An 11847-nucleotide genomic window follows, 5' to 3' on the forward strand; every position below is an offset into this window, starting at 1 on the left:
ATATCTGGTCCAGAGATATAGATCTGTGTGTCATCCGCATAGAGGTGATTCTGAAAGCCATGAGATTCTGTGAGCTGTCCCAGGCCAAAGGTGTAAATGGGGAAGAGCAGGGGCCTTAGGACTGAACTGTGCTGGACTCCGATAGATAGGGGGCACGTTGAGGAGGTGGTGTGTGAGTGGGAGACGTTGAATGCCGTGCTGTTAGGTATGACATGATCCAAGATAGGGCCAAGTCTGTGATGCCAAGAGATGAGGGTCTGCAGTATAGGGAATGGTCCACTGTGCCAAAGGCAGAGGACAGGTCCAGGAGGAGGAGGACAGAGTAGTGTCACTTGGCCTTGGCGGTTAATAGGTCATTGGTGACCTTAGGGCAGTTTCAGTGGAGTGCTGTGGCTGGAAGGCAGATTGTAAACCGTCGAAGAGGAAGCAAGAAGAGAGGTGAGAGGACATTTCAAGACGGACGTGTTGTTCCAGTAGTTTTGAGGCATAGGGGAGAAGTGATATGAGGAGATATCTACATACAGAGGATGGGTCAAGAGAGGGCTTTTTGATGTTTGGTGTGATTGAGGGGAAAACACCAGTTGTTAGTGATAGGTTGAAGAGATGGGTTAGGGTTGGGATCAAGACTGTGGTGAGGTTTGGAATGAAGTGGAATGGGATCGGGTCAAGTGCACAGGTGGTGAGATGTGATCTTCAGAGTAGAGTGGAGAGTCGATCTGTAATGTTGGAGGAGGAGGGCTGGGCAATTAAGAGGAAGGGCTCTGGGGGGTTGTGGACCAAAACGGTCTCTGATGTTCTCAAACTTCTGCTTGAAAAATGAGGCAAACTTCCTTTCCATTTTTGCTAAGTATCTGCTCCTGGGAAAATGGACAGTTAAATTTTCCGCAAGCTAATATCAGTTGTTTTTTGAGAGCTATTAAGCTGGACCTGCTGCAATCAACTTAAAGGGGTTTTCTGTCATGATACTATACTTTTAATAAAATATTTTGTATAGTAGCTAGTAGTGACACTTCAATCCCTTAGCTATTTCCTGGCCAGACTATTTATTTTTTTTCCAAGAACCATAACTTTTTTTTGGGGGGGGCTTTTCTGTCCACATAATCATATGAGTGCTTGTTTTTTGCAGGACAAGTTGGACTTTTGAATAAAATAATTTGTTTTGTCATGTGATGCACTAGAGAGTGGGGAAAAAAATCCAAGTGCTTTTAAATTGCAAAAAAAATGCATTTTCACTGTTTCTTGGGAGGTTTTTATTTACCATGTTCACTATACAGTAAAACTGACCAGGCAAATATGATTCACCCGATCAGCACTATTATGAAGATACCAAACATGTATAGTGTTTTTTTATTTAGGTGGAAAAAAGAAAATCGAAAATGTGTTTAAAAAAAAAAAAAGAAAATTTTTTGGGGGGAATATGGACTGTCTGAGGGCTTTATTTTTGTACTGTGAGCTGAGGTTTCTACTGATAGCATTTTGGCGTAGATTTGCCTCTTATTTTCATTTTATTGTAATGTTGTAGCAGCCAAGAAAATAATTCTGGCATTTTGATTTTTTCCCCCCTGTTATTATATTTACCAATTGGATCAATTTATTTGATATTTTTATAGATCAGACTTTTACGAACTTACCGATGCCAAATATTTTTTTAATTGGTTTATTTTTTAATAAGGCGTAAGGTTAGTGATTAGTGATGGGTGACGGAGATGTTGCGAACTTGTGTCTGAACTCCGAGCTTGGACTTTACAGATATGGGATGGGGGGGACTGTAAAACAAAGCATAAAATTAATAATGAACATTATAATTACAAAGGAAGGAAACTGTGCACTTCCGAAACCGGTAGGAAGGAATTGGTCCGTAGGATATACTGGATCCCACCACGTGACTCCTCACGTCAAGAAGGTCCTGCAGCAGCTGGCGGCACAACGCTGTGTACTGCGCTGCGAATAACGCTGGCGCTCCTTGGGAACAGTGAGTAATCCATAGAGACTGTCACCGGCCGGGACAGTTTCTCCACTAAATAATTGTTGGAAGCGACTTTCTTTGCTCTACTTTTTAATAACTATATTTTGCATGCGGCAAGGACAGTTCCATTTTAATCTCCTAAGTAACGGAAGTCCGACTCTGTCAAATTTGGAGGAAATGTGCAGCCTTTTCCTTGCCCTGTGAATATAGCTCCGTGATAGACACACCTAAGGTAAAGTGAAATGGAGTGATCGTTGGAAGTTCTTTTCATGATACCTATTCACATCATAGAATTGTAGGTTGTGCTCCGGTTTTTATATTTTATAATTGTTTCATTCCTTTTGTTTAAATCCCTGCAATATTGTGGCTATTTATTGTTTCACTAAGAGTTCGATCCTATAGCAGTGGATATTTCAGCGCAGACCCATCTTTATATAAACATTATAATTATACTTGCAGGTCCAGCGACACATCCTCCTATCATTAACTTCCGAGTTATTCACTCCACTGCTCAGCAATTTTCAGCTGGCATCTGCAGTGTTCGTACGGTGACGTCAGGTTTCACCCCAGTTCATGGCCAGTGCCATGAATGCGGGTGAACCCTGACGTCAGCGCACGAAGACTGCCGAGTGCAGTGAATACCGCCGGAAATTAATGAGCGACCCCGAAGCAGATGCAGCCGAGAGCAGCAGGACGGGAGTTTTTGTCGCCAGACAGGGAAGTATAATTATGTTTATTTTTAATTTTATGCTTTTACAAGCCCTGGACGTGAGCTGTAATACGGGTTTCCCATAAAAACCTGTGTTCGGGACCTTGTGACCAAACACTGTGTTCGCTACGGGTCCAGAACTTTACAGTTCGGGTTCGCCCATCCCTAGTAGTGATTTTAAAATTTTATTTTTTCTATATTTTTAAAAACCTTTTTTTTTTTTTTTTTTTTTTTTGCTTTTTACTATATTTTAATCCCCCTAGGGGACTTGAAGCAGCGATCATTATACATAGCTCACACCTTACCGCTTTTCCTGGTTCCCAGCTCTTGCTACACACAGATGTCCTTAATGAAAACCGCTCTTGGTCGTAATGTTGAACCGTATCTCTTCAGACTCCTTGCTGGACCAAAATAAATAACACTGCAGCAAGACTAAGGGTCCCTTTTCACATAGCGACGCACCAACGATCCCGACAACGAAAAGACCTGGTTGGGATCGCTGGTGCGTCGCTACATGGTCGTTAGTAAACTGTTAAACAGGCAGATCTCTTCAACGACGCACCAGCGATCCCGACAACAATACAACCTGGTAAAGATCGCTGGTGCGTTGTCACACAGCAGCTATTCTGAACGATTCCAGCCTGCGTCCCTGAGTTCTGCGTTGCCAACGAGGTCGCTCGTCGGCGTCAAACACTGCGATGCATGCTGGCCAGCAGGACACCGACAATGAAAAAATGGCCCAGGACATTCGAGCATGATCAGCGATATCCAGCAGGGGGGCGGTCACTGCTATGAGTCACATGTAGCGAGATCGCTGGCAAGATCGCTGTTGCATCACAAAATCGGTGACGCATCAGCGATCTCGCTATGTGAGACGGGGCCTTTAGAGTCCCATTTTCTTTTGTGGTGCTGAGGTTTCTACATTGACTGAAGACAAACTGATAGGGAATTTAGATTGTGAGTCCCATCGGGGACAGTGCCACTAATGTTTGTAAAGTGCTGTGGAATTAATATTGCTATATAAATGAGTAAAATAAAATAGACTATCTAATTAAAATTGAACCAGCACAAATCCAATTTATACCCTAGTCTACATGAACCCTCAACGATGGGCTATCAATGTTTTAAATGCATGAAAAACCCTTTCAGAAAAGAGTAGGAACCTTTTACCAAAGATATGAAAAAAGTTTGTGTGTCTTTTTAACTTTATTAGGAACTTTAACTTGTAGACCTGTTTCAAAAACATTTTGGATTTGCCCAAGCAACTGTAAACTCAAGGGTTGCCACATTTGAGCAGCGTCACGTTAATGTAAACCGTGCTTTGGAATCTTGTTTCATACGTATAAAGTAATCTGATTCAGCAGAATTAATAGAATGTTTATTCAAACATATTTAGAAACTTCATAACAATAACTTGAAAGACGTGACAAATATTAAATGGAGAGATGGACCTTGTGATTGAGAGATGAGAAACATTGCTTTTCTGCCTTACTCCGAGCAGGATTTCCCCCGTAGCAGAGTGTCAAACAGTTTATTTTCTCCCAACGCCTGTGCTGACAGAATTTTAGGAAGCTCAATGTGGTCTGACCTTTTTGCCCGTCTCTTGAATTAAATGTGCAACAGGCCTATCGGACTTCATGAAATTTCAGATTTACTTCTTCACCTGGAAGAATACGACTGAAAGTTTCTACACCAGAGAGAAAAGCAATAAAAATAAACTGGAAGGTGTCGCCTCCCTTGGTGGTTGTAATTTAAGTTTATAGAAGTGATAAAAATCTATATCCTGAGAGCACGTGGGAGTTTCTGTGGCAGGGAAAAGCTGCATGCCTATTTCATCAGTGTTCACATTTCCATTGTGTGCACCTGGTACTCTGCGTCGTGGCATATGGCTAAGCGCTCGTTTATTTGGCCATTTTCGCTACCGATGTTTCTTCTGAATAATTAATGTAATTTGACATTAGGCTTGATTCACATGGAATATTGCAGCCAGACCCAGAATTTGATACAAAACTTAGTTTCTGAATACTAAAAGATAGGTTTGATTTTTCTGACAGGGTGTGTTACATTTTTATTCTTTCTTACCTTAAGGATGATACCTTAAGGATGATAGACCAATATTATGCACAAAAATGTGGCTTCCTGCACCCTGATATAATCGTATGCCAATGTGCTGAAGTGGTTTGAGCTTCTTGAAGAACTTTTATGTCAAGGTGATTGATGCTGCTTTCTAACTATCTGCTGAGATCAGTGAAAGCTACATTCACAAATCCGTTGTGCACGGCTGAGTGCGATCTGTTTTTGTAAACCGAAAGACCATGAACCCATCGGCCCCGATTAACCAAAGTGTTTATGCCAGAAAACGCATTTAATATTAAAAATGTAGCATCTTTTTTGGTGTTTTCACAGCTGTGTCGGCTAGTTCCGCCAAAGTTGGCAGAACATGGATGGGATAGAGTCACGCGCAGTGTAGAAAGACTAAGTGCAGCACGAAGAGATAAGTGGAAAGGAACCCAACACTAGGGAAGGGGGGGAGTGGAGACCCATAGGCAGATCAAACGTCACCCTGTCTGCCCTAAGCGTTCCTATAAAGGTTCCACACCTATCGCTGAGCAGGATACCTAACCCCTGCCTGATCCTGGCAATATGCCCTGCATAGGGAAGGAGAGGATAATCACTAGTCTCTCCCCTTTACCACTGAAGACAGATGGGATACACAAACAAGGGGAACACTTGAGCTTGAGTAGACTCAGAAACACAAACGTCCTGCAAACACCAAAGAAGAAAATAACTAACTGCTATAGCTCCAAGCTTCAAGAGGGAAATGGATATATCACTGGCAACTCTCAGCAGCAAGCTGGGAGTTATAAACACCCGGGTCCTGGTGTGTCCATTAGAGTAGAAGGAAGGCTGCCACTGGGTCCTAGAGTCAGAAGGACTAGGAAGAAGTCTGCAAAGCAAACTGCTGAGACCTTCTGCAGTCAGATGCAGTGCAACGGTCTGCAGCCTCTGGCACACCTGTGACAGGCCGTGGAAGTGGTTACCCATCTAATTTATGACCAAATGTAGCATAGCTTACACTCAAAATCTCACTTCAGTCACTGATGGAGGCACACAACAATTGTAGATGTCCGATTATGTTGTGTGCGCCTCTCATTGAATCAAGTGCCTCTTACTCTACCATGCCCCTTCATTAAGACTAGCGGGAACACCATCAGTCTTAATGAATTGGGACCATAGAGTTTCAGTGATCCAAACATACACAGATCCATTTTAAATGGAAATCTGTGTGTACAATCTATGAGACACTGCATGTCGTACTTGCATCCGTTTTGCGGATTAGAGCTTGTCCAGTCTTAAGCTACAAGACTACAGTTGCTCTATGCAACTATAGACTTGTGAATCCTCATAATGCACGCTGTGGGGACTCTTCAGTGTTGGGAGCAGGTGGTCATGTGACTGCAAGTATGTGATTTGCATACTCGCGGCCGCATTCCAACTAAATTCCTTCCAGCCTCACTTAACCCTTCTTTGCCATCTGATGTACTATCCCGTCCATGTGACCTGGGCTTTAGTTCCCATGGACAGGATAGTGCATCATAGCGATCGGTCGCTCCCGATCGCAGCATTCCGGAGCCGGCACGGGCAGACAGCCCCTCTACCTTTGGATCAGAGACCCCACGGCGTGACGCAGGGTCTCGATCGCTGCTATGGAGACTCAACGTCGTCTTGACGACATACGAGTCTCCAGAGCTGAGAGATTTCCTGTCATGCGCAGTGATGATCAGGAAGTCTCAGGTCAGGGTAAAATACAGGCAGCGCTGACAGCTTCTATAGCATTGTAAAATACAGGCAGCGCGACAGCTTCTATAGCATGCAGGTCTCCATGCTATAGAAGTGTTCAGCCTGCACAAAATGATTGTCCCATAGTGGGACACAGTGTAAAACATAGAATTAAATTCAATTTTTTTTTTTAAATAATTGTAAAAATATTTAAAAAAAAATAATTAATCAATATTTATTCTATCAATAAATATTTGAATGAAAAAAATAAAAAAAGTTCACATTTTTTGTCCCATTTGTTAACCCCTTTAGTGAACACCATAAAAAAAACAAGGCAAAAAACAATGCTTTATTATCATACAGCCGAACAAAAAGTGGAATAACACGCAATTAAAAAGACGGATATGAAAAACACTGCTGAAAATGTCATCTTGTCCAGCAGAAAACGAGCCGCCATACAGGGTCATAAGCAAAAAAATAGTTATATCTGCCAGAATAAAGTGATGCAAAAACAATTATTTTTACTCTAAAAGTTTTTTTTTTTTATTTAAGAGCGCCAAAACATAAAAAAATCATATAAATGAGGTATTGCTGTAATCGTACTGACCCAAAGAATAAAACTGCCTTATCAATTTTACCACACGCGGAACGATGTAAACGCCCCTCCCCCCAAAAAAAAAAAATTCATGAATTTGCTGGTTTTTGCTCATTCTGTCTCCCAAAAATCGGAATAGAAAGCAAGCAAAAAATGTCATGTGCCTGAAAATTATACCAATAAAAACGTCAGCTCGTCCGCAAAAAACAAGACCTCACATGACTCTATGGGCCAAAATATGGAAAAATTATAGCTCTCAAAATGTGGTGATACAAAAACTATTTTTTGCAATAGAAAGCGTCTTTAACGGGACAACTGCCAGACATAAAAAAACCCGCTATAAGGCCTTTTTCACACGTCCCTATATTTCCGGTACCGGAGATGTCAGTGTCCGTGTGCGTAATATTTGTGGTACATGTGTGTGCCGCATCAGTACTACACGTACGGGTGCCAGGGAAGAAGCGTTGCAGTAAGCGCTGTTCTCCGGCGCCGGGTGCTGAACACTGCTCTCATTATTCTCCCCTGCTCTGCTGGCGATCGGCGCGAACAGGGGAGAATGATGAGTTACATTTAACCCCTTAACAACCGCAGATACACCTTTTAACAGTTAAAGGTACTTAAATCACAGCACCACTTTTTAACGGCGCTGAGGTCTAAGGTTATAGCCCCGTTCAGCGTTGGAATTTCTCCGGGGTCTCGGTTGCTGGAGGAAGCTGAGACCTCAGAGAACATGATTCAGGTCAGTTTTTACCAACCCTGGTGTTGCGATCACCATTATTAATGGTATAACAGTGACCGCAAAAAAAGTCCGATTTTCCATTTAATTTCTCCCTTCACTGATGTGATTGCACATCAGAGGAGAGAGAAATAGGGTCCCTCGATCATCCCCTCCGCTACCTCCATTATCCCCCGGGCCACCGGCTTCTTCCATGAGAAAATGGCAGTGCGCCCGCCGAGATCTGCCAGCCGGCACCAAGCAACAATAGGGATATTTTTCCTATTGGTTCATTTTGATCACTTGGATAAACCCTATCACAGTGATCAAAATAAAAAAATATTAAATCAAACCCCCCTTTATCACCCCCTTAGTTAGGGAAGAATAAATAAAAAAAAATTATTTCCATTTTTCCATTAGAGTGGGGCTAAAGAGAGTTGGGCTAGGCTTTGGGTTGGGGATAGGGTTAGGGTTGGGGTGTGCGTTGAAAAAGTCACACGGTGCTTCTTCCCTTCCCAGCTCTGCTGTGCACCCAGTGATTTACCCCCACATATGGGGTATCGGCGTACTCAGGACAAGTTGGACAACTTTTGAGGTCCAATTTCTCACGTTGCCCTTGTGAAAATAAAAAATTAGGGGCAAAAAGATCATTTTTGTGAACAAAAATTGAATTAGTCTTACCGCTAATTCGGTTTCTACGAACCCTCCACGACAGCATAGGAGGTTGCCTCTTTGCCCTGATGGGGGACAGGAAACACAGGTTAAAAGGCACACCCACCTCCCACTTGCCAGTGACTAATAACTGACACCATAGCACCGGTTACCTTTTGTATCCCCAGATTTTATCCAAGGAACATAGGGAGGGAATTAGCGCTGTCATGGAAGGTTCCTATAAACCGAATTACCGATAAGACTAATTCTATTTTCTCTAGTCACCTTCCATGACAGCATAGGAGGAATACCAACTAATTGTTTGCTAGGGTGGGACAATGGCCTGGAGTACTTTCTGGCCAAAGACTAGACCCCTATTGGACAATAAGTCCAATCTGTAGTGTTTGGAGAAAATATGTAGTGAAGAACAAGTCGCAGCCCTGCCAATCTGCTCCGCAGATGAGCCTGCTTTTTCTGCCCAGGAGACTGATGTAGATCTTGTCGAGTGGGCCTTGACCCCTATTGGGGGTGACATATTCTGAGCCTGATATGCTTCTTTTATGGCTCTTTTGATCCATTTAGAGAAAGTGGTCTTTGCCACCTTTTTCTCGTTATTCTGACCGGACTGATGGACAAACAGATTTTGATCAACTCTCCAAGAGCTGGTTTGTTCCAGGTAATGTAAAATGATACGTTGGACGCTGAGGGTGTGGAAACTCTCTTCCTTTGGATTTGCTGGATTTTGGCAAAAAGGAAGGGAGGATAATTTCCTGGGATCAGTGGAAATCAGAGACTACCTTCAGGAGAAAGGCTCTCTTATTGATAGGGTTTGTAACTTTCCTACCCTTCTAGCTGTGGTTATAGCAACCAAGAAAGCCATCTTGTATGAAATGAATTGAGGAGTGCAGGTGGACAAGAGTTCGAACGGTGGACCTTTGAGTCCCTTTAGCACTAGATTGGTAATTCCCTCGTGGGACCTCAATTGCTTCCTAGGCTTCATTCTGAGAGCTGAAGTCATGAACCTTCTAATCCAGCGGTGACCGGCCAAGTCCTGATCGAAAACCGAGCTCAGGGCAGAGACCTGAACATTCAGAGTACTAGGTCTAAGGCTGATTTCTAGACCCTTCTGTAGGAAATCCAGGATTTGTGATATATTTGTGTTATGAATGAGTCACCGAAGGAGGAAAAAATAAAAATACAAGCTAAGTCCAGAAAACCGGAGAGGTTGGTAGCTATCGGATTGCAGACCCCTGATCCTATCCACAACAACTAACAGTAGCCGTGGGGGGTTTATACGATGCCCTAGACCCCTCGATCACAGCCGGAGAACTAAATAGGCATAAAGAAAGAAAGGGGAAATCTAAACTGCCCCAGAGCAGACCCCAAAGCAATAGGCAGCCCCCAACATATAATGACGGTGAAGCAAGATGAAAAACACTAACACAGAAAGATAGGTTGAGCAAACGATGGGGCCCAAGCTAACTAAAAAGGACAGGATAGAAAAGCTGCTGTCTGCAGTCCGTAAAAAACCCTACCAAAAAATGTCCCAACCGTCTGATAGGAAAAACAGGCCCTGAAGTCGCTAGGACTTCAAAATGACTATATCAGCACTCAGGTAAATTCTGAAGACAGAGCAAAGAGACAAACTGATCAGAGACAAAAATGGAACTCAGCACACCCCCGACCGGGGATGGCTGAACTCCAAAAGACAAGGTAAACAAAACTAATAAGTTCAATAGCAGAGCAAAAACTTATCTTTGGGAAGCAGGAATCAGACTGGTCTCCAAGAATCCAGCAGAGAAATCACCAGTGACTCAGAAGGGCGTCGGCTGCCTTATATCCAGTCAGAATTTCCTGTTACCCAGTCATCATCTACCAGATCAGGTGTTTGGTAATCAGCCTCACTACCTTCCTTCACCTGAAGAGGGAGTTCATCAGACATCGACGGTGAAGGGGAAAATGAACTCACAACATATTTGAGTGAAGTAGATCAGGCAGATTTGGGAGACAGAAAGATGAAAACGTCTGCCAGACCTTATTGTAGATTGTGTTGGTTACTGGTTTCCTGGATCTCTAAAGTGGTAATTACGGAGTCTGATAACCTCTTAGCCCTCAGCATTTGAGCTTCAGTAACCAAGCAGCTAACTTCCACTTCTGAGGTTCCGGGTGACAAATGGGCCACTGCACAAGGAGGTCGGCGTCCAAGTGAACTGGACCGTCTATCTGAAGCTCTATGACTAGATTGAACCAGCTTCATTTTGGCCATAATGGGGCTGCCAGGATAGTTTGGATTTGATCCTCTCGGATTTTCCGCAGAACCTTCGCTAGTATTGAAATTGGTGGGAACGCATAAGCCAACCGAAAGTCCCATCTTTGGGCCAAGGCATCTACTCCCCTGGAATTGTCCCTGAGATCCAGGGAAAAAGTAGGCCCCGACTTGTGTGTTCTGGTGTGACACAAATAAATCTATCTCTGGTAGGCCCCACCTGTCTACCAGAAACCTGAAGATTCATCTGTTTAGACTCCATCCACCCGGCTGGATGTCCTGTCAACTTAGAAAATCCACCTGAATGTTGGAAGAGCCCCTCAGATGAACTGCTGTTAGGGAGAGCAGGTGTTTTTCGGACCCAAAAAATATTCGATTGGAAACACTTCTTAGGTTGTTGAACCTTGTGCTTCTCTGATGTTTGATATGAGTGATCGTGCTCATATTGTCCAAATATATTCGGATATGATATCCAGAGATCTGGCAGCTTGCCACTAGAAGGGCCTCCTCCACTGCATTCAGCTCTCTGGTTGGATAATTTTGCGCTCATTTTTTGGTCCCAGAGTCCCCAGAAGGAGGAATGATCTACCATGGCCCCCCAGCCCCTCTTGATGGAATCTGATGTAATTGTAATCAGCGGGTCCTGAGTCCACCTCTGTGGAGATTCTTGGAACTTAACCACCATGCCAGGGAGGCCCTTACGCGATCCGGAGTGGGTATTCTGTACAGGGTACTGGGAACCCCGTTCCTGTTCTCTAGATTATGAGCTTGAAGAACTCTGGAGTGGGCTTGTGCCCATGCTACCGACTGAATACAGGCTGTCATGGAACCTAGGACCAACATGCCCTCCCAAAGAGTAGGGGATCTCGGGTCCCTGAATCTTGTGACCTTTGCTATTAAGGCCAGTCGATGGGCTTCTGGAAGAAATGACATCTGTTTTGCGGAGTCCAGTAGGACTCCCAGAAATTTCCTGGTCTTGGAGGGCTGCAGCTGAGATTTTTTCAGATTTGGAAGCGACCCCAGAGATTTCAAAATATCGAGAGTCTTCACTACATGAGTCTCTAGGGTTGTCGGCGTGGAGGCTACTATCAGCAAGTCGTCCAGGTAAGGCACTATACAGATGCCTTGACTCAGGATGAAGGACACCGCCTCTGCCGTTATCTTG

Source organism: Dendrobates tinctorius, unplaced genomic scaffold (genome assembly GCF_039654945.1).
Source record: "Dendrobates tinctorius isolate UK_male_01 unplaced genomic scaffold, ASM3965494v1 ptg000082l, whole genome shotgun sequence".
Taxonomy (NCBI): Eukaryota; Metazoa; Chordata; class Amphibia; order Anura; family Dendrobatidae; genus Dendrobates; species Dendrobates tinctorius.